The sequence below is a fragment of the Ctenocephalides felis genome, unplaced genomic scaffold (assembly GCF_003426905.1).
Source record: "Ctenocephalides felis isolate EL2017-DRISC unplaced genomic scaffold, ASM342690v1 CF-g0.4_SCAFFOLD_03571, whole genome shotgun sequence".
NCBI classification, from domain to species: Eukaryota; Metazoa; Arthropoda; class Insecta; order Siphonaptera; family Pulicidae; genus Ctenocephalides; species Ctenocephalides felis.
Window position 1 is genome coordinate 26,820,626 of NW_020539725.1, and position 6,760 is coordinate 26,827,385.

Here is a 6,760-nt window from a genome sequence, read left to right on the forward strand (position 1 = left end):
AAATATCAAAAGACATAATACTATTAGAAGTCTTTCGCAGCAATCGCAACGCTATCTAAGTGTGGTCATCGATATCTCTATACTGGCAACACAATATGTACCTGCTGTATAAAATTACGCAGATCACAGGTTAACAATCATTGATCTACCGTCCACATCGTCAGGTCTGCGAATATACATTACAGTTTACTGCCTACTGGTTGTTTCGTGCAATAGTTTTATCGCGCCAAAGAAATCTAGGATCTCATTCGCTGATTCTAATTGCAACACGATATCGCGAACTTGGGAGATGAAGGTCGAACGGATTTGTAAGCGTTTACGTAATAGAGGTAAAGCATTTTTATTTGGTGCAAGTTATATCATAATCCTAGGTCAAGTGCTTAGGGAAATTTATTATTCATCGATAGAGATCCGAATGAGATGTGAGGATTGATACTGGACTGCTTCTAAAAATATTTTGTTATTTTCAATAATAAGAACGAGTTGTCAAGCAAGAGCAAAATTTGTGAAGATTGAAGCATGTTGCTTTAGATATAGGTATATTCAAGGAGCTAAGCGGTTAAAACGACTGGACCACCTGAATCAGAGGTTCGATTCAGGTCCATTTGAGCAGCCTCTTGTCAAGTAGTAGGGAGTCACTACTGGTGACAACGATTTTCACTTAGAAATATACATAGCAATATGTTTCTCAGTATTGCACCAATTAAAATATTTGCCCTCTAACAGAAATTGTAATTATAATTCATATCAATCAGAGATGGGACAACTTTTTGGATTGTCATCTGTCGAACAAACTAGTATTAGGTTAAATTAGAACAACAGCTATAGGATTATTACGTTCTGATTTCTGTTCAAAAATTAAAAAAGGAAGGTATATATATTCAATTCAAAAGTACATATATTATAAAATTAGTTATTTATCAAGTATTAATGTCCAGAGATATACTTGACATCAATATGAATTTCATACCGTACTGTTTCACCTGTCTTCTGGCCGTTTAAGTCTAAAACAAAGCAACTAATCTGAAACTGAATCGATTTATAATGGCGCATGTTTTGATTTTCATGAATGGAATGTTATGCATCTAAAAGTGTTATGTTTTCTCTATATTTCTATAGATTATACTGTATTATTATTTAGTAAATTTGGTGCGATGCTTATATGAATTAATTGGCTTTGTAGTAATTTATTCATTAATAACTAAGTTATTAGAAACAAATGTTTATACTCAAAATATTTATAAAATTACGTACAAAGTTTGAAACATCGTGCATGTAAGTGTATTTAACACATTCGAGAACGTGAATGCGGTGGCATTCATTTTCATTGTGATGCAAAATGACGTGAATGCTAAAGCATTCAAGTTTTAAAATAAATTATTTTGAATTTAATTTTTTATGATTTTCTACGTACATGTAAAGATAATGACTAACTGATTCTTTAGGTATTTTTGTATTATCTTTTTCCGTAGTCGCTAATTAGCTTGGGCAAGCCAATTGCCTAAAATATAAGCGAAATACTTAACGTGGATGCTATAGCATCGTATATAACGATTAAAATAAGATAATCTGTCTGCCTTCATAATCGGCATTTATTATAAATATGGATATCGCAACCAATTTAAAACTTTTACTATTCGCGACCGTATTAATATATTGTCAATATTGATGTTGATCAATATACAAATTTAGACGTGTTATCATTCAGTTCTGCAGATAAGATAAAGTAGCGTTCATAAATCTAATATTTAGAAACACTGCATTATAAAATAACGAGATTGCGTTACAAAAATAAATTAATAATTATCGCCGCGTAAATGAACAGCCGTACATATCGAATCATTGAAGCGCGGAACGCGGGGCGCCTTTTGCTCGTTAAGCACAGATTTGCCGAGATACTAAAAGCTGAAGATTTCCTCGATACGGACAAGACACGCGCTCAGAAAATTAATCGGCCTCAGTTCAATGAAGCGTATAGCAAAATCTTCATGCTTCGATAGCTTTTTGCATATGTTGATAAACTCTCTGATACTAGCATAAAATTGCCAGAGATCCGATGCGAAGACATGTGTCGGAAAATTAACTAGTATTTTTTATCTTTGCGAATTATCTATTTAAATATTTTGCTCATCTTATAAAATCATCGAGTATGTAATCTACTTACATACATACAAACGCGCACCAACATACATCAACATGTGTATATGCATACAAAACTATCATTATTGTTGGTAATACAAACTAAGCATTGAGTATGTTAAAAAGTATAAAATTTTAGACTTATTACTAAAATCTTTGTATGAATATTTTAATGTTATATTTTTATTGATTCATGTAGTGAACTTACAAGATCACGGATTAAAGTTTTGACTAAGTTTATGAATTTGATTTGGAAATTTTTCGTTTACAAAGTTAGTAGTAGCTTTATTCTGCAAATATTTAGCAAATCTATTTACATTTGTTTATTGTTCATGATTTGCGTAAGTTGTTTTATATTCATATAGCACATAAAACTAAGACACCACAGATGTCGCAATCACAGTGTAATGCTCTTTCGCAATACCTTAATCTTGCAAAGATTTAGCAAATTTTGAGAACATGGGTAATACATAAAGATATGCCCAATAGATAGCGTCTTTGTGTAATGTTTCCTTGCATTTGCAAAACTTGCCTTATTGTATAGCCTGGATAGGGATAAAATATGTGAAAATAGCTGCTCAGGTACTCTGGTTTCCCTTCAGAGCGAATAAATCTTTCGCCTTTTACTAAAGATTTCCGTGGAGGGGAGCACTCAAATGATTATGTAACTCAATTTTTTGTGTGCCCGGCGATTTAATTCGCTGGGCCAATAAATTTAAAAACAATATTTATTATGTTACAAGTTTAATCAATAATAAACATGCTACATTATAATTATAAATTATATTATATTATATTATTTTATTTATAAAAGCTTGAATTAAATAATAATAATATAAACAGAGAACAGAAAGGTGTCAATATTTAGCAGTTTTGAAAATTTAGAAAACAGATTCAGTAGTTGATATGAATAAAGTTGAAAATTTAGAAAACAGATTTAGTAGTTGATATGAATAAAGTACCAACCAAGTTTTACCGATTTTTTTACATATCTATATTTTTGAAATATTTCAGTCAAATTGATTAATTGTGTTATGGCACTGAATTGTAATTTACAAAATCTTACAACTAGTTCACCTTACCTTACATTTTATATTTTATATATAAGCCACTGTAAAATTTTTTAAATAACATCAATTTTTACCTCAAAATCACTCAATCTAACAAATCTCCCTTGGTTGGCCGCATACATACCTATATATTAAAGTATTATTTATATATATATTATTATTTATTATTTATCATCACAATAATGAATTTGCTACAAAAAATATGCATTAATCGACGCCGATGGTTTATATATCGCCGATATATCGAAATTTAAAATACATTTAAATACAAAGTTCCGAAATATATCGGCAAATATCAAATACCTTTCGAATAAAAAAAATCAATTATATTTTTTTTTATTAACAATCAAAGATCATTATCGCCTTAACTGTGAATTTTTACCTTCGGGGTCCGAAACGGATTCAAGAAAATGCGCGCGTTTGCGTAGGCGTCCGCGTAGACGAAAGCCATAAATCATTTTCTTATTGTTCGCCATTGTATCAGATCGGTGATCGAAATACAATATATAAACTATACCATACCGTATTGTTATATATAATACGGAATAGATACACCTAGAAGTACTTACGCAGAAAGCTGCGGGCGATTTTCGATTTTTTACACCTATTTCAGGTGTATGTAACGAAATTTATAGCTTTATCACATACCGATATATTATACAGCTATATATATATATATATATATATATATATATTATATCTACATAAGTAAAATTAGGGCAACTATTAAAATTTTGGAATTGACTTCCTTATAAGGCACTGCTTATTTTGAATGTTAATATTTACTCTAAACATGAGAACAAATTTAAAATAGAAAAAAAAATGATATAACATATATCAGATATAATTGTATGGTTTTTAGTATATTTTTTACTACATTTAAAAATATGTAAAAGTTGGTGTTAATTTAATCTCAAATTGTCAATATATCACTGATTAACTTTGTCAAGTTTTTTATCGTGACTATTATTATGTGAGAAAATCTTCGCCTTACAAATTTGAATATTTGTATCATTATGGTTGTTCAATTTCAAGTCTTATCATTGGACTTTATAGGCAATTTATTACAAATAAATGAAATAATATTTAAATGTCTTTTATATTATATTATAAAGCAGCAAAGATTTTATTCGCAAGGCCAAATGGCTAATAAAATTTATATATCTTATACATTCTGATATTTTATTTTATTTAACGGTTCGATAATTAACTTGTAAATAAGCTGTCGAAATGAGAAACTTAGTTATATCTCTGATGATATCGTATTTATCCATAACATGGTTTTAAAGTAGCTCGTTCGCATTAGGTTTTACGATCAGAAGTATCTTTAATATTATTACTTTAATTGCATTTTAAGTGAAATAAGTATAATTATACTGAGTAAATTTATAGTAATTAGATTTAACACATTTCAACAGAATCGAATATATATTATATAATTAATTACTAATTTAAAAAAATATTTTCTTACTTGAATCCTTTAATGTGTTTTAAATAAAATTTAAATTTCTTTAAATTTACTTGGTTCAAACGATAAGTTATAATTACCAATTACCATTAGATAATTTTCATTATAGTTAAATAAATTATAACAAAAATTTACTTAGTACAAAAAAATATTTAGCTAGATGCATCCTTCCTTGGAAGTGTTTTCTGCATTATATTAACTTTTATCATGAAAATACAAAATTAATAAAAAAATACCTGTATGATGGTTTGCAATACCTGCTTTATGAGCTTCTTGATAGAATATATTTATATTCCATAGATATCACCAACAATGAGATCAAAAAGCAGTAGACCAATAGGTGTACAAATTTCATTGTGTACAAATAACTGTATTCATCGAGGTATCAAGAATAGAAAAAGTTGATGCCTTATAAAAGTTCGTGGCAAATTAGCTTTTTCTTTTCATATATATTGTGAGATTTTTGTAAGCTTTTTTCTATCGCTTGAGCTTTTTTTATTGAAATCGTTCGATTTATTTATAAATTGCGGTTAGTGTAAGTGTATAAGCATGCATAATCATGAAATAGACCATAAGGGCTTAGAGCACAAACTAATATTTGCAAATGTAGATTGATTCATAAATATCCGCCTAATTAATAACTTTATTATCCCAATCAATCTCGTATTTATAATTATTTTTTGCACGTAACAATTAATAGTGTTCAAGACACAAACAACTTGTGAGGCTATAAAAACATGATCAATATGTATTAATATGCGTTTACAATTATAAATTATTATCTTTATCTTATCATTTATAAATTGTAATATTTAAACTAATGATTGTAAGGCTATTTGTATACAATAAAATAAGTAGCATAAATTTGATAAATCGATATAAATATATACGTAGTTTCCATCTTATGAATATGTAATAGATTCTTGTATCCGATTAAATTCTTAGTGGTTGCGATCGCGAAGTTTAATGAATTTATATATTATTAAGTATTATATTTTTTGTTCTTGTTAAAACAATGATAGATATTCATTTCAACCGCATATTTCATATACTGATTTTTAATAATGTTTGGACCTTGGTTTAAAAAATTATCATACTTCATGCGTTGATAACTGTTATAATATAATAAATTACTCGAAAATTGATATTTTTTGTATTTCGGGGGTATTTTTGTACTTATAAGTAGTAGTAATCCAAATGTTGTATGTAGTAATCCAAATAAAGACTGTTCAAATATCAACTTAATATAGAATAAAATGGAGAAAACAAGAATTATCATTAAATATTGTACTGATTTACTGGAAAATTATTGGCCCAGCGAATTAAATCGCCGGGCACACAAAAAATTGAGTATAGACTCATTTGAGTGCTCCCCTCCACGGAAATCTTTAGTAAAAGGCGAAAGATTTATTCGCTCTGAAGGGAAACCAGAGTACCTGAGCTACTATTTTCACATATTTTATCCCTATCCAGACTATACAATAGGGCAAGTTTTGTAAATGCAAGGAAGCATTACCCAAGGACGCTATCTATAGGGCATAACTTTATTTAGTATTCATGTGCTCAAAATTTGCTAAATCTCTGCAAGGAAGGTTAAGGATTATTTTTTTCGCAATTAAACAAATTTAATTTTTGAGTGATGTTTTCCAGCTTATTGTATATCACAACTTATGTTGTTTGAATGATCAATTAGATCACCAGCACCACGTGTTTATTGTAAGACACGCGCTGATATAAATACATTTGTATGAACTGATTTAAATAAATATTGTAAACAAGTTTACATCTACGGGTAATTAATATTACCATTTAAAAATTGACTGCACAAGCAAAAGTAATGAAGGTAAAATTATATAAAGGTATAATACTGTGTTTTTTGTAAGTAATAACTGTTTTTGTTTCTTTTAATTTTGATTACAATTCATTTTTAACTAATTAAAACAAATAATTATGTTGCCATATTATTTTCCAAAAGAAACTGCTTTCTTCAGAAACTGCTTTAAGTCAAATTATGACAATCAATAATTAAGGGTATATTTTCTGTTTTCTAAAATTTTATTTATTTATAAAATAATTTTAACTT

General features: G+C 28.3%; 2 non-coding genes across 2 annotated transcripts; one reads left to right on the forward strand and one right to left on the reverse strand.

Moving 5' to 3' along the window:
• Window positions 1-2,721: 2,721 nt before the first annotated feature.
• Window positions 2,722-2,844, forward strand: LOC113387100. Its single transcript, XR_003368068.1, has one exon. It is a non-coding gene; the product is annotated as a U5 spliceosomal RNA (small nuclear RNA).
• A 3,147-nt stretch (window positions 2,845-5,991) lies between these two features.
• Window positions 5,992-6,113, reverse strand: LOC113387087. Its single transcript, XR_003368056.1, has one exon. It is a non-coding gene; the product is annotated as a U5 spliceosomal RNA (small nuclear RNA).
• Between the last annotated feature and the right edge of the window lie 647 nt (window positions 6,114-6,760).